The sequence below is a fragment of the Herpailurus yagouaroundi genome, unplaced genomic scaffold (genome assembly GCF_014898765.1).
Source record: "Herpailurus yagouaroundi ecotype Mexico unplaced genomic scaffold, PumYag 185, whole genome shotgun sequence".
Lineage (NCBI taxonomy): Eukaryota > Metazoa > Chordata > Mammalia > Carnivora > Felidae > Herpailurus > Herpailurus yagouaroundi.
The window spans coordinates 4,811,138-4,835,007 of record NW_024412416.1 but is presented as its reverse complement, the minus strand read 5'-3'; the positions used below and the strand labels follow the sequence as shown (position 1 = coordinate 4,835,007).

The 23,870-nt window shown below is 44.7% G+C and overlaps 1 long non-coding RNA gene across 1 annotated transcript; it reads right to left on the bottom strand.

The window, feature by feature from the left end:
* Positions 1-330: 330 nt before the first annotated feature.
* On the bottom strand, positions 331-23,505 carry LOC121042344 (uncharacterized). Its single transcript, XR_005796127.1, has 4 exons — positions 22,020-23,505; positions 19,653-19,793; positions 9,233-9,357; positions 331-655 (listed from the first exon to the last, which is right to left on the bottom strand). It is a non-coding gene; the product is annotated as an uncharacterized LOC121042344 (long non-coding RNA).
* Positions 23,506-23,870: the final 365 nt, after the last annotated feature.

The following is a 23,870-nucleotide window of genomic DNA, read 5'->3' as shown; positions in this document are numbered from 1 at the left end:
ATCTTTCTCATTATTTCCCCCTCATTTTCAGTGATCTGATGAATTAGTTGTCTATTTCTGCATAACAAATTACCCCCCAAACTTAGAAAATTAACACAACAGGGGCGCCTGGGTGGTTCAGTCGGTTAAGCGGCCGACTTCGGCCCAGGTCACGATCTCGCGGTCCGTGAGTTCGAGCCCCGCGTCGGGCTCTGTGCTGACAGCTCAGAACCTGGAGCCTGTTTCAGATTCTGTGTCTCCCTTTCTCTGACCCTCCCCTGTTCATGCTCTGTCTCTCTCTGTCTCAAAAATAAATAAACGTTAAAAAAAAATTAAAAAAAAAAAAGAAAATTACAACAAAGATCTCACAATTTCTATGGGTCAGAAATTTGGGGCCATCACGGTTGGGTGGTTTGGACTCAAAGTCTCTCATGAAGTTATAGTCAAACCGTCCAGAGGGACTGCAGTCTTATCTGAAGGCTTAACTGAAGAACGTTCTGCTTCCAAGCTCCACTCCTGTGGCTGTTGGTAGGTCTCAATTGTTCTTGGGTTATTGGATTGAAGCCCCAGTTCCTAGCTGGCTGTTGACTCGAGATCTCCCTCAGCTTCTTGCCATGGGGACCTCTCTTTAGGGCAGCTTGCAACATGGCAGCTGGCTTCCATCAGAGCGAATGATCTAAGAGAGAAAGAACCAGCTCAAGACCAGGATCACCAACGCATCCTGATTTTGCATTGAAATTCCTGCATCTTTGGTCCCAGGTAAAGCAGGATGGTTGGTTGTTCTATCACGACAAAAGTCATAGTGTTTTTTGTAGCCTAATCTCTGAAGTGACATAGCATCATTTCTTCCCTATTCAGTGAGTCCAGTACAGACCCAAAGGAAGGTGAATTAAGTTCTACTTTTGAAGGGAAGAGTATCAAAGAATTTGTGGGCATATTTTTTAAACCATCACATCTGGAGTCCAGTTTCATGCAGAAAAGAAAGTATTACAGAGAAACTCGACTTCCTAACATACTCCCTATCCAACTTCTCTGCTTCCGTAAACACCCCTTCCTCCTCTTTTCTCTGTCAGTGAAAGAGGCATCCCTCCTCCTGTCTAAAGCTAATCTTTCCACCGGCCAGAGTTTATCTCTTCCACCTCCTCAAAACTTTTCCCCCTTAATCACTCCTTCTCTCCCTCAATTTCTTCCCCTTAACTTTCTATTTTCCTAGTATATGATCATGTTCACATAAATCTTAAAAGACTTTTAGGCCGAATGCTTTATGGAGGTATAACTTACCTATAGTAAAACGTGAAATAATATGCATACAGCTTAATGAATTTCAAAGGATACACATATCCTTTCATCATCTATATTCTTCTTCAATTCACTGAAACCTGGTTTCTGCCCCCATCCTGTGACTGAACGCCATAAAATAACCTTTTAAGATGCCTTTCTTAAAAGGCACTTTCTTAAAAGAAACTTAAAAGAAAGGGTCCCCCTTTCAGTTTGCCTCCTGCCCCTCTGGCTTGTTGTTCTCAGTCTCCTTCATGGACTCTTTTTTTTTTTTTTTAATTTATATATGAAATTTATTGTCAAATTGGTTTCCATACAACACCCAGTGTTCATCCCAAAAGGTGCCCTCCTCAATACCCATCACCCACCCTCTCCTCCCTCCCACCCCCCATCAACCCTCAGTTTGCTCTCAGTTCTCAACAGTCTCTTATGCTTTGGCTCTCTCCCACTCTAACCTCTTTTTTTTTTTCCTTCCCCTCCCCCATGGGTTCCTGTTAAGTTTCTCAGGATCCACATAAGAGTGAAACCATATGGTATCTGTCTTTCTCTGTATGGCTTATTTCACTTAGCATCACACTCTCCAGTTCCATCCACGTTGCTACAAAAGGCCATATTTCATTTTTTCTAATTGCCACGTAGTATTCCATTGTGTATATAAACCACAATTTCTTTATCCATTCATCAGTTGATGGACATTTAGGCTCTTTCCATAATTTGGCTATTGTTGAGAGTGCTGCTATGAACATTGGGGTACAAGTGCCCCTATGCATCAGTACTCCTGTGTCCCTTGGATAAATTCCTAGCAGTGCTATTGCTGGGTCATAGGGTAGGTCTATTTTTAATTTTCTGAGGAACCTCCACACTGTTTTCCAGAGCGGCTGCACCAATTTGCATTCCCACCAACAGTGCAAGAGGGTTCCCGTTTCTCCACATCCTCTCCAGCATCTATAGTCTCCTGATTTGTTCATTTTGGCCACTCTGACTGGCGTGAGGTGATACCTGAGTGTGGTTTTGATTTGTATTTCCTTGATAAGGAGTGACGCTGAACATCTTTTCATGTGCCTGTTGGCCATCCGGATGTCTTCTTTAGAGAAGTGTCTATTCATGTTTTCTGCCCATTTCTTCACTGGGTTGTTTGCTTTTCGGGTGTGGAGTTTGGTGAGCTCTTTATAGATTTTGGATACTAGCCCTTTGTCCGATATGTCATTTGCAAATATCTTTTCCCATTCCGTTGGTTGCCTTTTAGTTTTGTTGGTTGTTTCCTTTGCTGTGCAGAAGCTTTTTATCTTCATAAGGTCCCAGTAATTCACTTTTGCTTTTAATTCCCTTGCCTTTGGGGATGTGTCGAGTAAGAGATTGCTACGGCTGAGGTCAGAGAGGTCTTTTCCTGCTTTCTCCTCTAAGGTTTTGATGGTTTCCTGTCTCACATTCAGGTCCTTTATCCATTTTGAGTTTATTTTTGTGAATGGTGTGAGAAAGTGGTCTAGTTTCAACCTTCTGCATGTTGCTGTCCAGTTCTCCCAGCACCATTTGTTAAAGACACTGTCTTTTTTCCATTGGATGTTCTTTCCTGCTTTGTCAAAGATTAGTTGGCCATACGTTTGTGGGTCTAGTTCTGGGGTTTCTATTCTATTCCATTGGTCTATGCGTCTGTTTTTGTGCCACTTCATGGACTCTTTAGCTTACTCCTTCGACGGTGAAATCCTGCACCACTTCTCAGCCTAAGACGCCTCTGGGTGATTTTATCTGTTCTCATGACTCCAATTACCTTCTCTATGCATTCACTTCTCCAATATCCATAGCTCTGATCTCCTCCTGGATGTCAACTTTTTATGTCAACTGCTTCTGGACATCTGCGCTTGGGTGTCCAACATACACTTCAAACCCACTGTGTACCAAATGTCACATCTTCCCATCCTCACTACTCTCCCACAAAAGACCTGTTCTTGGGGCACCTGGGTGGCTCAGGCGGTTAAGCATCCGGCTTTGGCTCAGGTCATGATCTCTCAGTTTATAAGTTCGAGCCCCACGTTGGGCTCTGTGCTGACAGCTCAGAGGCTGAAGCGTGCTGCAGATTCTGTCTCTCTCTCTCTCTCTCTCTGCCCCTCCCTAGCTCGTGCTCTCTGTCTCTCTCTCTCTCTCAAAAATAAATAAACATTAAAAAAAAAAAAAGACCTGTTCTTGGGCACCACCCAATCACAAAAGTAAGAAATCTAATTGTCATCCTTGATTCTTCCTTCTCACTCACTTGCCAAATCCAGTTAGTCACCAATCTTGTTATTCTACTTTCTGAATATCTCTCTTATTCATCCACTTTCTCCAACTCCACTGTCACTGCCTTGGTTCATTCTACTTGTCCTGACGGTTGCGATGAACCCCTAACTAGTCTTTCAGCCTGAAGTCTTGCCCCCCTGTCTTGCCTCACTCCAATCTCTTCTCCACACTGCAGCCAGGGTCCTTTATTCAAACCATAAGTTTGATGATGTTACTTCCTCACATAAAACCTTTCAGTAGATCTTCCTGACTTTCAGGATATGGTCAAATTCCTTAGCATGCTACAAAGGGCACTTTGTGTTCTGGTCCCTGCCTACCTTTCCCTCTGGTCTCACTCTCCTCACAATTGAGAGTATGTACTTCCCCGAATGCTGCATACTCTTGCTTTTGTGTCCCCGGCTTCCTCCGCCTGAAAAGTCTTCTATCTCACCCGACACTTTTTATTCCTCCTCGCCTTTCAAGTTGAGCTCGTGCATCATGTCCTCCCGGAAGCCTTCATGGCACTTCTACCTGCATACTCACCATCTAATTATGTACCTGTCGCTCTCACCAGACTATGAGTTTCCTGGGGGCAAGGGCCTTCTAACCTATCTTTTTACCCCCAGAATATTACGTGAAATAAACACACAAAAGAATTGTCAAATGATGAATGGAGATGTTAAGGCCCGGGAGGCTCAGCTCACCCAGAGACAGGTGGATCAAGCCAGACTCTAAGGATAAGATCACCTTCCCTCAGATAGATGGGGATGTTGGCTCACAACGTGTGCTCAAGGCTGAAAGAGGGTTTATCAAAGTGAAAGCAGAAGACATAGTCCTAGTCCTTGAAGAACTTTCAGTATCATTTGCAGCAAGAAAAAAAAAAAGGTAAAAATAAAAGGTATCTTTAAGAAAGGAAACAAGGGGCCCCTGGGTGGCTCAGTCCGTTAAGCGTTTGACTTTGGCTCAGGTCATGATCTCACGGGTCGTGGGTCCGAGCCCCATGTCGGGCTCTGTGCTGACAGCTCAGAGCCTGGAGCCTGCTTAGGATTCTGTGTCTTTCTGCCTGTCTTTTTGCCCCTTCCCTGCTTGTGTGCATGCTCTCTCTCTCTCTCTCTCTCTCTCTCAAAAATAAATAAAGATTTTATTAATTAATTAATTAATTTATTTATTTATTAAAAAAATTTTTTTTCAACATTTATTTATTTTTGGGACAGAGAGAGACAGAGCATGAACGGGCGAGGGGCAGAGAGAGAGGGAGACACAGAATCGGAAACAGGCTCCAGGCTCTGAGCCATCAGCCCAGAGCCCGACGCGGGGCTCGAACTCACGGACCGCGAGATCGTGACCTAGCTGAAGTCGGACGCTTAACCGACTGCGCCACCCAGGCGCCCCTAAATAAAGATTTTTAAAAAAAGAAAGGAAACAAAAAGTTAAGGCATAATGGTCAGCCTATACATTCTATAGAAAGTCAGAGAGGAGAAAGGATCTTTCAGACACTGCTTTGGTCAAAGGAGACTTTCAACTGGGCCACAGTTGGGCCAGCATCACACGTGGAAGGGGAAACATAATGTCCAGCACAAACCAGAAATGGGGTTAGGTGTGGGGTGCTTTCTTCCTGGGAGCTACGGTCTTGAGTCTGTTGCTCAGACAGACTGAGCAACAAGTAATTGGGATGAAAAGAATCCGGTAAGGAGAAACAGGACCTAGACAGAATAATATAAACTGGGTGGGTATGGAAACGCTTCATGAAATTTCCCTGCAGTGTTACAGTGGAAACAGTGTGTCTTATGAAAATGATTCAGATATTTAGGACACATGATTCCAGAGGAGATGAAGACATAAAGCCTAAGCCATTAAATTTTCCAAATGAGGGACTCTGACATGCTATGTTCGCTCCTCACTGGGCTGCACATCTTCTCAACATAAAAGTCTTTTAGACCCCATCAATCACAAGGGCATGGCCGGTATTTTCTTTCATATATAGCCTGCCGGCCTGCCTGAAGGAAACATCTTCTTATAGAAGTTGAGTTAGACCCACTTGGCTTTAAATCACAGATCAACCACTCACTAGCTGTGTGATTTGGGCCAATGAGTTAAGTCTTTTTTTTTTTTTAAGTTTATTTGTATTTATTTATTTAAGTAATCTCTGTACCAAAAGTGGGGCTTAAACTCACAACCCTGAGATCAAGAGTCTCATGGTCTTCCATCTGAGCCAGCTATGTGCCCCAAGTTAACTCTCTCTCTTTTTTTAATGTGTATTTATTTTTGAGAGAGAGAGAGAGAGAGAGAGAGAGAGAGAGAGAGAGAGAGAGAGACAGCATGAACGGGGGAGGGGCAGAGAGAGCAGGAGACACAGAATTCGAAGCAGGCTCCAGGCTCCGAGCTGTCAGCACAGAGCCCGACGTGGGGCTCCGACCCACAAACCGTGAGATCGTGACCTGAGCCAAGGTCGGACGCTCAACTGATTGAGCTCCCCCCCCACCTGCCCCGAGGCCACCACCCAAAATAACCATGATCTTACCAGTTTCTCCTCGACCTTCCCAATGAAGGAAATGGTGGGTGGAAGGAGAAGGTTCCTGTATAGCCCTGTCAGGAAAGGAAGTGGTCCAGGAGTATCTAGACAAACCAGTGCACAGGCCACACTTTTCGGTGTGGCCTGGCTCTTCCCTGGTGCCACCTCCTGAAAGGATCTCTCTGGGTTTGCTGGAAGGACACACCCAGTCAGCCTCTTCTAGGTCAAGTCAGGGGCTAAAGAGAGGAGACTTTCTGCTTGGTGGCTCTGGACATCAGAAAGCCTGGTTTTAAAAGATGCAGTGGTTCTGTGCAACATGGGCTGTTGGGAAGAAATCTCATTCCCCCAATTAAAGGTGCCTTCTATGCAGAGAGATTACTAGAGTCAGTCACATCTCCCTGGGAGGCTTTTGGAGAGCTCTCTTTAAAAAGTCCTGGACAGCTGCTGGGGCAGCTGGGAGAAGGAAATGCCAGCTTTCTGAGTTGGTAGGCGTGTATATGCCGTGGGGGCGGATGTGGGGGGACACCAGTTTCCTGTTTGGCCATTGTGCCCTGGCTAAACGAGGAAAGGGAGCTTGCTGTTTGTTCTATTGGTTCTAAGATAGGAGAGCGTGTGTTGTGACTGTGGAGGTCCTGCGGGTGAAGATTTGAGAGTGTGGGGACGACCTGAGCCCCTCTCGTCTAAGGAGGGCTCACACCTCCTCTGTCGCTGATGAGCTGCCTTTTGAGCTTCTGCAGTTTTACAGTTAATCATGGGGAAACCAGAGGGACTCCATGTTTAGAAAGGCTCTCCCTCTGCTGTTTTTCTGCTAGCCCCTATTTATTCATGTTCTATATCTCACCTTGCGTCCGAATCAACCAAAGAAGCTGTGTTCCCACTCGGAGAGGGAAGCAAGAAAGTTAATCATTTTCTGAGTTTTGTCCTAGGCCCCCAAACGCCTGATAACATCTAAAAACCTGGATCCCAAACACGTTCCAGGACATTAGCTTCGAACAAACCTCAGCCCATGGTGGCATCCACACCCCCTACCTCCAGTTATTTATGAAATAACACCTATTGTCCACCTGCACTTGGCTTCGAGCGGTCCCTTCCCTGGATTCCTGAAGGAACATGTGCCCCGGACCCCTTTCCAATCTAAACCCCTAAACCCAAGCAAGAGGAAGAGACTCCCTCTCCGTTCCTTCCTGCCTCTCCCAGACCTTCGTCTGCTATACTCTGTCATTTACGCTATTCAGTAAACTCTGCTCTTACTTCCTCCCGGCCTGTGTTTGTTTTCTATCCTGCACGAAGCCAGAGACCCTCTTGGCTGGTCCTGCGGGACCCACTCTGCGTCCTTCGATCCGGCCTGCCTACATCCTCTTGATGTTTTAAAGGATCCTATGGGAATCTGTTGAGGCAGTGATTCACCACTGGAAATGTGGTTTGTGTAAATCTGGATTTGGATATAATGTTTTCTTAATGCAACCACATTCAAAAATATGATCATTAGCAATCATTTATATATGCACTCAAGTCATAAAAAAAAAAACAAAAAACATTTACCTAAAGGCTGCTATGTAACCTGTCTTCAAGGGGCTTCTGCTGAAACTCTGCCTGATGCGGCCACTGCTTCCCTCACCGGTTTGATCTGACGTTCCTTGCTAATCCCTCACCCTATAATCCAGGCATGTTCAAATACGATGGGAGGGGGGGGTTGGTTAATGAGGTAAACTCTGGAGCCACACTATACCCCTTCCAAACTGTGTGACTCTAGACAAGTCACGTTAGAGTCACTTTACGTCTCTGTGCCTCAGTTTCTTCACCTGTAAACAGGGATGGTGGTATCTAGTGTTTTATTATGATGATGATGATGATGATGATGATGATGATGATGATGATTATGATTATTATGGAGATAGAGTAAGCTTAGAATGTAAACCACAAAAATAGGTCCTGACACTTAGTAAATACTATTGTCATTATCAGAATGTCCGTCCATTTGGAGGCCTGACTATGCTTCTTCTTCTTCCAGACCCTGTTTAAGTGTCATCTGTTGTGGGAAGCTTAGCCAGACCTCCCCGGGGCAGAGCTAACACCCGTTCATTGTTCCACGCCTGTATTTTATATGCATTTTTATATGACTTCTACGACACAGAACTTCAACCGTGATCAGTTTTCTGAATCAAGAAGAAGTCTTCATAGCCTGACATAATCTGAAAAGAGAGTAATCGCTGTACGAGAGACTCTTGCTTTTATAAAGAACAGCTCACCAGAAAACAGACTTTTCACTGTGTGGAGGATAAATGGGTGGTCACCAGAGGGGAGGGGGGTGGCAGTGGTGGGGGAAATAGTTAAGGAGATTAAGAGTACGTGTATCGTGTGGCTCAGTTAGGTATCCAACTCTTGATTTCTGTTCAGGTCATGATCTCATGGTTTGTGAGATCGAGTCCTGTGTCGGGCTCTGCACTGTCAGCACAGAGCCTGCTTAAGATTCTCTTTCTCTCTCTCTCTCTGCTCCTCCCCCCTCCTTCTCTCTCTCTCTCAAAATAAATAAATAAACATTAAAAAAAAGAGGGGTGCTTAGATGGCTCAGTTGGTTAAGCGTTCAACCCTGGGTTTTGGCTCAGATTGTAATCTCACAGTTCGTGAGTTCAAGCCTCGCATTGGGCTCCACAGTGTCCATGTGGAGTCTGCTTGTGATTCTCTCTCTCCCTCTCTCTGCCCTTACCCTGTTCGCTCTCTCTCTAAGTAAATAAATAAACTTAAAAGAAAAAAAAGAGTACACGTATCATGATGAGCACTGAGTGATGGATGAAAGTATTGAATCACTCCATTGCACACCTGAAATTAATATCACACTGTATGTTAACTATACTGGAATTGAAAAAACAAAGAGTAAAAAAAAAAAAGAAGAAAGAAAGAACAGCTCATTAACCCATTTGAGTGTGTAACCAGTGAACTTGAACTGAACTGGTGAAGGAATATTTTCAGGGAGGAGTACTTCCTGTCTTGGGCCGGCCTATTCCCAATTTGTCAACATCCTGCCTCGTAGCTCCCACCATTAACCGCACAGCCCTGAGGAGTAATGCCTGATGCCAGTGTCCCCTCTCACCCCAGAGGCCCCAGCCACAGGGAACCGCTTTGGGTTCCACAAAAGGCCTCTGGGCCTTCCCTACAGCTGCTCTTTCAGTCCCGAGCATTTTTCAGCCCTCCCTTCTCCCTGTTGCTTACCTGTTGTTCCTTCAATCTTCCTTCCTTCCTCCACCCCTGAAGCCTTCCCTTATCTCCGGAGATGGAGTCCATTATTCTCCCAGGCGGCCACTCAGCTCCTCATACTTCCCCTATCACAATGCTCACTACGTCAAAAAAAAATTTTTTTTTTTAATGTTTCTTTATTTTTGAGACACAGAAAGACAGAGCACGAGTGGGGGAGGGGCAGAGAGAAAGGGAGACACAGAATCCGAAGCAGGCTCCAGGCTCCGAGCCATCAGCCCAGAGCCCGACACGGGGCTCGAACTCACAGACTACGAGATCGTGACCTGAGCCGAAGTTGGATGCTAAACCGACTGAGCCACCCAGGAGCCCCAACACTTAGTACATTTTACTGTAATGTTTTCTCTGGGTTTTCTGCTAAACTGTCTCTCTCACAAGCCAGGGACTATGCCTGGAAGACTAACCCCAGGCACAGTCCCTGACCTATAGTTGATGTGTACTAACTGTTAAGAACGAATGTGAACTAGTGAATGAACGGAAGGAATGAATGCTTGGTAGCAGGTATCCACCTGCATGACATTTCCTGTCTTTTTATCTTTCTAAGGAGTTCACTGCACCATGGGGCTTAAAAAAAAAGAAGTCATCTCTCAAGGATAGGATGGAAATGGATTAGGAGAGCCATAATGGGAACATTTAAAATTTCAAACTAGAGGGGCGCCTGGGTGGCGGTTAAGCGCCTGACTTCAGCTCAGGTCACCATCTCATGGTTCGTGAGCTTGAGCCCCGTGTCCAGCTTTGTGCTGACAGCTCAGAGCCTGGAGCCTGCTTCGGATTCTGTGACTCCCTCCTTCTCTGTCTCTCCCCTGCTCATGCATGCTCTCTCTCAAAAATAAACATTAAAAAAAATTTTCAAACTAGAGACTCTCAGGATCTAAGTTTTCTCCCACTTCCTTAAAAACCCAGCCCTGGGGCACCTGGGTGGCGCAGTCGGTCGAGCGTCCGACTTCAGCCAGGTCACGATCTCGCGGTCCGTGAGTTCGAGCCCCGCGTCGGGCTCTGGGCTGATGGCTCGGAGCCTGGAGCCTGTTTCCGATTCTGTGTCTCCCTCTCTCTCTGCCCCTCGCCCGTTCATGCTCTGTCTCTCTCTGTCCCAAGAAATAAATAAACGTTGAAAAAAAAATTAAAAAAAAAAAAAAAAAAAAAAAACCCAGCCCTGGGGTGCCTGGGTGGCTCAGTCGGTTACGCGGCTAAACATCTAACTTCAGCTCTGGTCACAGCCTTATGGTTCGTGAGTTTAAGCCCTACATCTAGCTCCTTGCCGATGGTGCAGAGCCTACTTGGGATTCTCGCTCTCTCCCTCTCGCTCTCTGCCCCTCCCCAACTTATGCATGTTCTCTATCTCTCAAATTATATAGACTTAGAAAAAACCCAGCCCTTCCCAAATTCAACATGTTTTAAAAGAAAGAAAGGTAAAATTAAAAAAAAACAAACCACGATATAGGCAAAATATGTCAATGCCAGAATGTTAAGTACGGTTTTCTCTAACCCTGTGTTTATTGACACAAAGGCCAGTAGCCACATGGGTCACTGAGCACTCAAAGGGGGGCTAGTTTGGATTGAGATGTACTAGTACAAGGCACATTCTGGATCTTGAGGAGTTAGCATGACAAAAGGAATTTAAACTATTGGTCATATTGATTACAAGTTGAAATAATAGTGATTCTGATATATTAAGTTAAAGAAAATATATTAAATTTGATTTCACTTGTTTCTTTTCACTGGTTTTAATAGGGCTTCTAGATGACTTAAAATTGCATTTGTGGGGGTGCCTGGGTAGCTCAGTAGGTTAAGCGTCCGACTTGGGCTCAGGTCATGATCTCACAGTCTGTGGGTTCGAGCCTCGTGTCGGGCTCTGTGCTGATAGCTCAGAGCCTGGAGCCTGCTTCAGCCTGGAGCTTGTTTCCCTCTTTCTCTACCCTCTCCCACTCATGCTCTGTCTCTGTCTCAAAAATAAACATGAAAAAAACCTTTTTCGTTAAATTGCATTTGTGGGCATAGAGAGGTTAGTTTGCAAGCGGGGTCGGGCGGCTACCTCCTTTCTGCTCAGAGCTGTTTTTTTCAGTGCTTTCCTGGTTTGCTAGATGCCTTTGAACCCTGGTGTTTTCTCCACTGCCTTTGGTGTGACCTCTGGGGCTAGCACTGTGGTGAGGCAGCAGGGTCTGCTCCCTGTGTCCTGACCTTGGGTCCTGTTTGCCCAGATACTTACCACAGCTCTCAGATTCTGTCTCTGGCCCTGACTTTCGACCTGAACATAACTCTACACACTTCCCTCTGGGCTCTGGTTTGTTTTGGTTTTCTCCGTGTTCCCCGCGTGTGGAAGTTTGGCAAAAAGAAACGAGGTCTGTCCTATAGGCGGTTACTTTGAAATCACCTATCAGAAAATATTGATAGATGAAAAAGACACCACAAAATGCCTCAAGTCAGTAACTGTAATAAACAGCCTGTCAACATATGCAAACTGTTTCCCCCTCCGTTCTCCCGAATTAAGGGAGGATCGCTTCTTCCACGAAGCAACCACCTGGGTAGAGGGTTGGGTGAATCAGTTGGTCACACAACTGTCCTGGGTCTTCAACTGTAACTTTCTTGGCCACAGCCAACGAATTCTCTCGCTACAGAAAGGTCGGCTCAGTTCTCTGGCTCAAGTTTTCCTCTATGTATAAAGCGAGGCTTTTTCAATCGTGCCAACTTTAAAAGTCCATATGCTTCTATGCTTCTCCATGTGAGTGGGAAGGAGAAGAATTCTAAATAAACACAAAACTCAAGCACACACATCTCTTCCAAGTCTTTTCCTTTCCTCGGCGCTGGCAGAAATAACTCCTCCTCTTCAGGAGTCTCAGCTTTTCTTCCTGTCTGTGGTGTAGGGTCAGTAAGCGTTGGCACTTTGGAGTCATATGACCTGGGTTTAAATCCTGGCTCTGTCACACGCTAGCAGTGTGATTTGGGGTGAATAACTTCGAGACTCTGTTTCTCCCCGACCCAAGGGGAGCCTTTAACTTCTCTGAACCTCTGTATGGGGGGGGGGGGGGCAACGTGGTCTTATGGAAAACACCTGGCCCAGAGGAGCTGTTTATTACCATATTATGCTTGATCATACCTCTGGGACCTGGGACCTTGTTTCTCCCTCTCCTGCCAGCACCTACAATAGCTGCCTTAAAAAATTACATATATGTATATGTGTATAAAATATGTATATATATATATGTATATAACATGTGTACCTTTCCTGACTTTTAGAAAGAAAAATATGCCTCATTTGACTCTTTCTCTGGTTAATGTCTTACTTTCCCCTTCATTTCAGCGCCAGTTCTTGGATCGCAGGTAGTTTACTGCCTTGCTCTTGTTTCTTTTCTTCTCTGTCATGTGTCATGTGCTCTGACGCTATAGTGGCCCTCAAGACACTGCTTGAGCAGCGACCGGTCGGTTGGCAAATCCAGCGGTTGCCTGTCGGTCCCGTTCTTCCCGACTTCACTCAGCACCTGCCACCCCTTCTTTCTTTCTTTCTAATATTTTTTTTAATGTTTGTTTTTGAGAGACAGAGCATGAACGAGGGAGGGGCAGAAAGAGAAAGGGGGACGCAGAATCCAAAGCAGGCTCCAAGCTCTGAGCTGTCAGCGCTGAGCCTGATGTGGGGCTTGAACTCATGAGCTGTGAGATGGTGACCTGAGCCCAAGTCGGACGCTTAACCGACCGAGCCACCCAGGCGCCCCTCGCCGCCCCTTCTTTAGATGCATTTCTTGCCCCGGAAGCTCTGATGACCTCCCGAAGTTTCCCAACCAGGCAGATCAGAATCCCTGTAAAGTCATGAGCCCTGAATGATCTCTGGCAATCTTGTCACCTGCTCTGCTCACTGCCTGTCCCCTCTTTAAAATAAAGTCACAACTTGTCCTCTGTCCTCAGACCTCCTGCCAGCCCCTTCCCCCCCCCCCTCCACCACAGGTGGTATGGTGACACTCCTCCTCCCTGGCCAGCCTGCACCTGCAGCCACACCGCAGTAAACTCCTCCCTTCCAGCGCATGAGCGGAAGTGGCTTCCCAGCTAAAGCCAGACCCTCCACCTCTGCCCTGAAACCTTCCTCTCTGCCACCTGGGCACCCTTAGGGGAAAGAACAGATCATCAGTGATTTGGCTTCAGCCTCTCCCACTCCACTATTTCCTCCCGGCAGCATTTAGGATCTCGCCCATCTTAACAAAAAAAAAAAAAAAAAAAAAAAAAAAAAAAAAAAAAAAAAATTCTTCCTTGCCCTCACTTCCCCCTCTAGTTACTGCTTTCTCTTCCTTCCTCCATTTTGGCCAAAGATCTTGAATTCGAGCCCATGCTCTGTGCTTCCTCCTTTTGCTCTCCGCTCCGGTTTCTGCCTTAAGGCTCTGCCGAGGGCTCCCTCCATGCCTTGAATTCTAAGTGTTTTATTGGGATGTAGGATTCTCTTAATGATGAGGGTGAAGATAGTACCATCTCTGTGAAACACCTGCAGGGTGCAGGTGGATTTAGCAAATTAGCCAAGGTCACCCGGCAGGGGTTTGAAACCAGCCAGCGGGGCTCAGAGTCTGTGCTGCTGACCCCCATGCCACGCTACTCCATGCCTCAAACTGGATGGTGCGTGTGCCCAGCACACTACGGTGCCTCACATATAGTAGGAGACGGACCACCATGTTTGAATGAATGGACACATACTGTCGCCATGGTTCAGGTTCTTAATCTCTCGGTCTGAGAATAACCAACTAATCATCGGGCGCCTGGGTGGCTCCATCAGTGAAGCATCCGACTTCAGCTCAGGTCATGGTATCACAGTTCGTGAGTTCCAGTCCCGCTTCGGGCTCGGTGCTATCCTCGTGGAACCCGCTTCAGATTCTCTCTCCCCACTCCCTGGCCCCTCCCCCCTCAAAAATAAATAAACGTTAAAAAAAAAATCACCCACTGATCAAAGGTTCTTATAAAGTGCAGGGGCCAGGGGCACCTGGCTGGCTCAGTTGGTGAAGCGTGCGACTTTTGATCTTGGGGTTGTGAGTTCAAGCCCCACATTGGATGTGGAGATTACTTAAAAATAAAATCTTATTTAAAAAAAATTTTTTTTTAACATTTATTTATTTTTGAGACAGAGAGAGACAGAGCATGAACGGGGGAGGGTCACAGAGGGAGGGAGACACAGAATCCGAAACAGGCTCCAGGCTCTGAGCTGTCAGCACAGAGCCCGACGCGGGGCTCCAACCCATGGGCCGTGAGATCATGACCTGAGCCGAAGTCGGATGCTTAACCGACCGAGCCACCCAGGCGCCCCTCTTATTTTTTTTTTAAAGGGCAGGGGCTGAGGTCTATGTCTATTTTTCTGAAAGAAGGTGTAGTTTTCGTGAATTTTTCATAGGAGTCTTTGTCCCCCCCCCCCCCGCCAAAAAAAAGTTCATAACTTCTTGATTCATTCATTTCTCTGTCTTTGGTTTTATTTTCCCCAAACTCCTCCCTTATGTCTGGTGCACTGCCGTTAGATGACTCAATTGTCAATGTTTTAATTCTGCTGCTGATAAAAACATAAGAACAAATAACTTCCCTGCACCTGAAGAAGCCTTGAGTGCTTCCTCAGCTGGCTGCCTCCAAGGTAAGAATCAAACACTTCGGCCCAATGGCTGAGACTTTAAGTAATCAAACCCCAGGACACTGTACCAGTACCTTCCTTCCATTTTTCTCCGACTTGAATCATCTGTCCAGTCAAGCTGAAGTCTTGTACCTTTAAAACTTCTGTTCGAACACACCTTTCGGCAGCTCCTCCGACAAGGATGTGTTACGTTCCTGAGCTAAGCCAGGACTTTGCCTGGGGCTGAGGATACAGGGATGACTACAACAGAGTCCTTACTTGTGGGAAACTGTCTAGTTTGGGAGACATATGTGAAAACAAAGTCCCCAAAATAAGGGATGACACATTTGTGGGAGTTGTTCCCACTTAGAGGTGGGGTGGAGCCAATACAAAGCAGACTTTCTCTAAGCTCAACGTGTCTGTATTCTTTACATGTTTCTTTTCCAACAAGCATGCCTTAATTTTGTAACCAGGAAAAAGGTCTTATCAGGTAAAGACTAGGATTAATTCAATTAGGAGCACCTGAGTGCCAAGGGGGGGGACTGTGTCCAAGAATTAGTAAAATTAGGGGCACCTGGCTGGTTCAGCCTGTGGCAAGTGTGGCTCTTGATCTCAGGATTGTGAGTTCGAGTCCCACGTTGGGGGTAGAGATTAAGTCAGCAGATAAAAACAAACAAAACAAAAAAAGAATTAGTAAAATTAAGGAGGAAGGGACAATCAACCAGTAGAAAAGTGGGCACAATAGGCATTTCCCGGAAGATGAAACATTTATGGTCAATAAATATATGAAGACAGGTTCAATCTCATGAATCGTCAAGAAGTAAAAATTGAGACCGCAATGCGATTCCATTTGATATCCACTTGGGTGGTGAAGATTAAGAAATCTGACAATCCCAAGTGTTGGCGAGGATGTGGGGGAACAATGGGCTCCCATAGATGACGCTGAAACTGTGAATCGGTAAAAAGCACTTTGGTAAACAGTTTGGAATTGAAACTGCAGAGTTGAAAGTTGACTTTAGCCTTTGACCCAGCATTTCTACTTTACATAAATACACAAGAGAAGTTCCTGCACTTGTGCACCCGTGGGTTTTACACACATCTTCTTGGCAGCACTTTTGCGAAAGCAAAAACCTGCAACAACGCGAACGTCCATGATCAGAGCATCGGTTGTATTAGCTTGAGTTCCTCAAAAGCAAAGATGGGGTCGAGGACTCGGGTGCAGGTTGTTTATCTGGGAAGTGATCTCGGGCCTCGGGAGGGAAGGAGAGAAGGGTGAGGCAGAGCAGGAAGGGAGGCTGACACGGGGCATGAGATTCCACGGACGCCTCTGAGAGGTGTACAGAATGCCTCCCAGGATTGTTCATCCGAAGGATGGGAGCCTGGGGCATTTATCTCTTGGCTCACATCCCCCTTTGGTCAAGGGTTAGCTCTCCTCACTTTCAGGCTGTGCCTGCCGGGCTGCCGAGAAGGCTCTTGTGGCACAGAAGGGCCTGAAGCAGAAACTAGAGACACCCAAGGCCTAACGCTCGCATCGGGAATTGTCAGTGTTGGGAGCTCACGAAACTGGCCACCACGTTTGCCTAAGACCTGAGACGGGCCAAGGGGAAGAACACAGGGTGCCAAGAGCCTCTGCATCGAGAGGCAAAGTCATACTAGTATATTCACACTCCAGAACAATCTACAGCGACCACAATGCAAATAAACTCGGTTACATGCAGCAGGCCCAGATAAATCTTAAGAAAATAACACGGAAAGTAAAAAGAAGTCCCAGGATATTATGTAGGGAGCAATGCTCTTTAATGAAGAAACCAACTAGGGGCACCAGGGTGGCTCAGGTCATTATCTCAGGGTTTGTGGGTTCAAGCACCGCATGGGGCTCTGTGCTGACAGCTTGGAGCCTGGGGCCTGCTTCGGATTCTGTGTCTCCCCCTCTCTCTGCCCCTCCCCCGCTTGTGCTCTGTCTCTGTCTCTCTCTCTCAAAATAAATAAACATTTTTAAAAATTAAAAAAAGTAAAGAAAATAACTAAAATACATGTTTTGGGAATATGCATGCAGGTTTGCATACACAAAAATATATACTTAAGTGTTTATGTAAATATATAGACATAAATTTCTAGAAATTAAACTTGTTCTGTGTACTTGAATTCTAAGGGGGAAAAAAACTGCAAAGGATTATTAAAAGAACACATCAGGAAATCCGGAAAGTTAATGAGAAAAGGACAAAAAAAAAAAAAAGAAAATGGGCAGAAAGATACGAACAGATATCTCACAAGAGGAAATATATATAGCTGTAAAGTATATATAAACACATTCAATCTCAACTTTAAAAAATGTTTTTAATGTTTATTTAGTTTTGAAAGAGAGAGGGGGAGACAGAGGATCCGAAGCAGGCTCCATGTTGACAAGAGGGAGCCTGAGGAGGGGCTGGAACGCAAGAGCCGTAAGATCATGACCTGAGCCGAAGTTGGATGCTTAACTGACTGAGCCATCCAGGCGCCCTTCAACCTTTGTAAAAAGCAAGACTTTTTAACTTTAAATTTTTATAAAGCTGGGGTAATTTTTAAAATTGAAGTGTAGCTGGTGCACCGTGTTAAATTAATTTCAGGTGGACAACATAGTGATTCAACAGCTCTATACTTCACTCCACTCGGCACAAATATGTAGCTACCATCTGTCACCACACAAGGCTATTACAATGCCTTTGACTATGTCCCTTTCGTCCCCATGACTTATTCATCCCGCAGCTGAAAGCCTGGCCCTCTCTCTCCCCTTCATCTATTTTGCCCATCTTCCTCCCCCCGCCCTACTGACAACCACTGGTTCCTTCTCTATATTTAGGGGTCTGTTTCTGCTTTTTGTTTGTTCATCTATTTTTTTAAATAAAAATTTTAAACATTTATTTATTCTTGAGAGACAGAGAGACACAGAGCATGAGCAGGGGAGGGGCAGAGAGAGGGGGAGACACAGAATCTGAAGCAGGCGCCAGGCTCTGAGCCGTCAGCACAGAGCCCGACATGGGGCTCGAACTCGCAAACTGTGAGATCACGACCTGAGCCGAAGTTGGATGCTTAACCGACTGAGGCACCCAGGCACCCCTGTTCACCTATTGTTTTTTAGATTTCACATAGACATGATATCAGAGTCAGGGTAATTTTTAAAATTAATTTTTGATAATATATTTATTTGCTAGATAAAACTATTTTTAGGAGCAAGAAAATAATAAACACAAGATTAACCGTTGGGTTTTGGGGGGGGGATATGTGTAAGTTGTCAATTCTAACTTTTACAGTGGATGATCAGTAACAAAAGAGGGTCAGGCATGAACCAATGAAGGGGTTCGACCCATGGATTATATTTAAACCAAAGCATCTTGAAGTCTAAGAAATAAGATTATATGGTATAATAAATATATTCATAGGTACCTATAAGATACACTGATAACATGAAGGAGGGAGCTAGGAGATGCTCCCTCACACCTGGGAAGGGCAGGGAAGTTTGACCAAAGACGTGACAGCTAATGGGGTTAAAAGAATCAGGACAGGGTTGCCAAATTTGGGAGAAGGTGGAGGGCATGGCAGGGCATTGTAAGTGGAAAGAGCAGCATGAACAAAGATATGGGAATGAGAGACAGTGTGGCGTGGCCAGTAAACTGCAGACCATTAGTGTGGGTAGAAAAGGCGAGCGGGAGAGGGAGAGGCGCGTGAAGGACCGAGAAGGTTCAAAAAGGTCCGTCGTCGTAAGGAGGTGAGATGGTTTCCCACATTGTAAGCAAACAGGAGCCTTGGAGGGTTTTAAGCAGGATACTGACGTGATTCATTTCAGGAAGATTCTCATGGCAGAGTGGAGGACTGCTTGGAAGGTGCTGGGGGCAGGAAGGTGTCACGATCTTTGTCCAGGTGAGAGATGTGCACGGCTTAATAAACTCAGGAGCTCTGGTGTGTGTGGAGGGGCGTGTGTGGTGTAAACGAAGAGGTTTTTAAGATGTGGAATGGGCAGAGTTTTATTTCCCTGTTCTCCCATGTTTTTCTTTTTTTTTCAACGTTTATTTATTTTTGGGACAGAGAGAGACAGAGCATGAACAGGGAAGGGGCAGAGAGAGAGGGAGACACAGAATCGGAAACAGGCTCCAGGCTCTGAGCCATCAGCCCAGAGCCCGACGCGGGGCTCGAACTCACGGAGCGCGAGATCGTGACCTGGCTGAAGTCGGACGCTTAACCGACTGCGCCACCCAGGCGCCCCTCCCATGTTTTTCTTTATAACACTTATCACTCGTGACATATTTACTTATCTATGGTCTGTTTTCCTCTCCACCAGGATGTAAACTGCAGGAGAGCAAGGATGTTAATTTTGTTCCCTCCTCAATCCCCAGGGCCTAACAGTTCCCGGCACATGATGGGTACTAAACAATTATTTGTTGAAGGCATGGAGTTTAGCTAGGAAGGAGAAATACAGGGTAATAGCCAATAGGGGAAGAATTTCCAGCACTCTAGTCTAATTTAGCTCCTGTCTCTCCTTTTAATTTCTTCCAGAGCTCAGTCTCCAGCTAAGTATTTGGCAAAAAAAAAAAAAATAATAATAAAATAAATAAATAAATAAATAAATAAATAAATAAATAAAAATAAGATGTGCTTGCTTCTGCCTCTCATCCTTGTCTCAGCCTCAGTTAACAACCTTTCCTCTTCCCTCCACCTACCCTCCCTGCTCTCTAGCTACCTTCACTTTTTATCTCTGGAATCCTCGGTTTTCTGGGTTCCCTTAAGATCCTTGGCCACATGCTTAGACAGTTCTTACGCTGTTATAGGATCACATACCTGCTAGATATTGTGCCTTTGTCCTTCCAGATCTACCCTCCATCATTTTCCGGAGGCTGGCCTTGAAGGACAACGTCATCAGGGCTCACTTGCCCTTAGGCTTCCTCTTGGGTTCAGCCAGTGGGAGGCAGCACAGGAGATCTGAGGGCAAGAGAGAGACAGGGGTAGGGCTGTATTCCTGTACGTTCCTATTGGCCTTCCCTTTCCATCAGCTATTGTTTTCACTTAGCCCTGGGTTTCCTCTCTTTGCTAGCCCTGGGGTGCTTCATTACCCCTTGTTGGCTTCCCTCAAACGTGCCCACATCTTTGCACACTGTCCCTTCATTAACTCTCTTCAGTTACACATTTCAGAGTAGGCCATCTGTTTCCTGCTGATCTTGGCTGATACAAAAGCAAAAATACAGAATTGTATCTTTTTTTAAAAAGTTGAGATATGATTCACAGAATTCACCCGGGGAAAGTATACAATTCCCTTTCAGGTTCTTAGTATGGTAGAACAAATTGTATCTTTTTTCCAAATAATATGTCATTAAGTGTTTTCCAAGTTACCCCTTTCTGCTTACTCAGTGGTAAGTTACACAATGTTACACACCGTAAATTACTTCAACTTTCACTATCACAAAAAGGCAGTAGCACATATTGTGAGTGTGGACGTTCTCTTTGGGGGAGGATTACTTCCCAAGGAAAAGTTTCTAGGAGTGGTATTGATGAATCAAAAGGGAGCCGTATCTCTTTTAAGGCTCTTCAGAAGTAGCGTCAACTGCTTCTTAAAAGGATTATACCAATTCACATTGCAACAGCTTTTTCTGAATACAATCACACCATCTTATTAGCACTGGAAAGTGTTTAAGATACATATAGTTTGCTAATGCAGTATGTGATGTTACCATTTGAATTTCTTTGATAGCCATTCCAATCTTAAACCATTTAAAGCCATGTTTAGCCAAATGGGAGTGGAGGGACAGTGATTTTGAGAGGATTATAAAATGGATCCGTGAGGGAAGAAGAATGTTAAGATATACGCATACAGAGTCGGTCATACTGGTCTATGAGCATTAATGGCTCTCTTAATGGACTCTCTGGAATCAACACGTTCCATTCCCTCTGATTAAACATAATGACTACTACCTGTGACCTGCTGAACGCTTTGGATTAATGAGTTCATCTGTGCAATTCCAACACACTTCTTCCTACTAGTTGAGTTAGATGCCTAACGGGAGTCTGTTGTGTTTGGTCCCAAACTTGCTTATGACCACTGTATGCCAGAGTGTAATTAATTTAAGTTACACAAACTGATGAAGCATGTGTATAAAGAGAAAGAGTTGTTTCTATGAAATGTCAGTTGAAGGTTTAGCTAATGACCAGTTGAAAACTGTCAAACCAGGTGTGGGCGAGACAATTACAAAGGATTTTTTTTTTTTTTAAAGAAGAAGCCTCCACTTATATTGCTTTTCAAGATGTTTTAAGTCCTTAGGCAACTTTAAATTATTTCTTAATGTTTATCTATTTTTGAGAGAGAGAGAGAGAGAGAGATAGAGAGAGAGAGAGAGAGAGAGAGAGAGAGAGAGAGAGAGGCAGGGGAGGGACAGAGAGAGAGAGAGGGACAGACAGAATCTGAAGCAGGCTCCAGGCTCTGAGCTGTCAGTACAGAGCCCAAGGCAGGGCTCAAACCCATGAACTGTGAGATCATGACCTGAGCAGAAGTCAGACGCTTAACAGATCGAGCCACCCAGGCGTCCCAAGTCCTTAGTCAACATTAAAGAAACAAATTGGAAAGCACAGAAAATATACCACAGATAGGTTTTAAGTAAGATAGGGCTCAAGAAAACTGTGATTAGCAGTGTTCCTCAAAGAAAAGGTTTGGCTCGCATCAAAAGATTGGCAAATGGGTGTTCCTTATAGGTTTTAAGTGAAAATGAAATGTTAAGGCATGTATTTGCCATTTTTTATAATTCGCTGCGTTAATACACTTTCCCATTCAACTGCCAAACTAATGAGTCAGATCCAGTTTGTTCGGGCAGGGATAAATCCTTATTCCCCAACTTTGTTTGCTTGTTTGTTTTCATAGGAGGTCAGGTAGGAGACAATGTATCCTGGGTCTTCCAGAAGGAGCGACTTACCTAATTGGTGAATTTGGATCTGCCTGCCCTCAGAGAGTGCAATCTTCTCTAAGCAGACACAGTTAAAGTGGCTAGGCCCCCTCAAGGTGAAGGTTGGAGTTTTGGGGGAGAGAATTTTAATTCAGGGAATCTTAAAAAGCCTACGGGTCATCAGCTAAGCCACATTCTTCAGTTCAGCTCTGTTGGTGATGGAGTTATTTTCATCTCCTCATTGGTTCTGGACTTTGAAAAAAGGGGTGGTACTTACTGTCTCTATGGTATTCCAACAGTGGTGAGTAAGACAGCTTCTATGTACTGTCACAGTCAAGATACATTTTTTCCCCCTTTCATTGTAGTCTGTGATTCTGTTCACTCAAATGAAAAGTTGTCTCTGGTTTACAGGGTAGTCCGGCCTTGTCTGAAGTTTAAACTGTATCTCAAGCTAGACAAAGAAGAACACATTTACAGCTGCTGAGAGATGCTGGTGTCAGGAAATATTTGCTAAGAAGGGAAGAGGAATACAAACATGGCTTGTGCCAATCCTTCTATCCCCGCCCCCACCACATCCCGAGAGTCTCACCTGTCCTGTTGATTTCTGGGACATGTAAACATGGCAAACTTAAGGTCACAGTCTGTATGGCTAGTTAAATGAGAACTGCAAACATAGCAGGGAATAGTCTAGCCTCTTTTCAACATCCTTTGAAGCATTTTGTAACCCTATAGTGGGTTATAAAATCAATGTAGTAGGTTCTGACCGGTATTTCAAAAGAAATAAAAATCATGAAGTTGAAAGTCTCAGCCAGCAGTGCCTAAAGTAACAGTAATACTTCATGAAACTTCTCGGAGGTGTGTACGTGTGTGTGTATATTCTGGGTTGAGATGTGCAATATATTGTGTATAGAAGGTCAGAGTCAAAAACGTTGGCAAAGAACATTATTCAGCAATATGAGAAGGAAATACTGTCATTTGTGACAACATGGATGGACCTTGAGGGCATTATGCTAAGTGAAATAAGTCAGAGAAAAAGATAAATACTGTGTGATCTCATTTATCTGTGGAACTCACAGAAAGTTCTAAAAAACTTTTTTTTTTTTTTTAAAGCTCTGGTTTAAGGTGCACATTTCTTCCTTTCAGATTCGCTCTTTGCTAATCTGTTCTCTCTGAAAATCTGGTGCCTTGTGAATAAAAATTGTAGTGATTAACAGGCAGAGAAGCAAGGGCCAATTCTCATTCTGTAAGCAGCTGGAATGCAAAATACGGTTGCCCCTGCCTCACTGCTCTGAGTCAATCACATGTCCAACTATCATTACGATAGAAGAGCTGAGATCCAGAACCTCATTAAGTAAGAGGTTACAGGAAAATTTACTTTGACATTTATCACCTGCACAGCTCAAGGGCCAGTGGTTCTTGCCAGCCACAAATCACAAAGGGTTCAGCGTGGCATTTAGGACTACGGTCCCATCTTATTTTTCCAGACTGGGTCTCCTACTTTTCTCTCCCTTGAATCCTATGCTTCAACGAAACTGACCTGCTACTGTTACTGGACTATTCCCTCCAGTTCTCATTTTGTGTCCCTCCTGCCTAAGGCAGCCTCCTCAACTAGCCAGCCCATCTGTGCTGACCTAAGTCCCTTCCATCCTTCAAAGATCCCTTTCCAATCTCCTTGATTCCCCTTTTCATTTTTTTTAAAGTAGGCTCCATGCCCAAGGTAGGGCTTGAACTCATGACCCTCAGATGGATTAAGCCAGCCAGGCTCCCCTCCTTCCTTGATTCCTAATAACTCTTTTCAACTCTGCAAAGATCTTAAAAAGAAAAAAAAAAACTTTCTTAAAAATGCTTTAAAATATCATTTTTCCTGATTTAAAGAGAAATAGTAATGTACTGTAAAAACAAGAAAAAGAAGACATCACAGAAAATAAAAATCCCATTTTTTTAATCTAGCATGATATCTATACGTGATATGCATAGTATGTGTATATATTACAAGCTAGTATTATCTTATGATGTGCTTTTCAATTGCTGATATTTTCCGTATCATCGATCTTTTTCTTCAACATGATTTTTAATGGTTACAAATAAACCATAATTTATTTAACAGTCATATAACACTGGGTGCTTT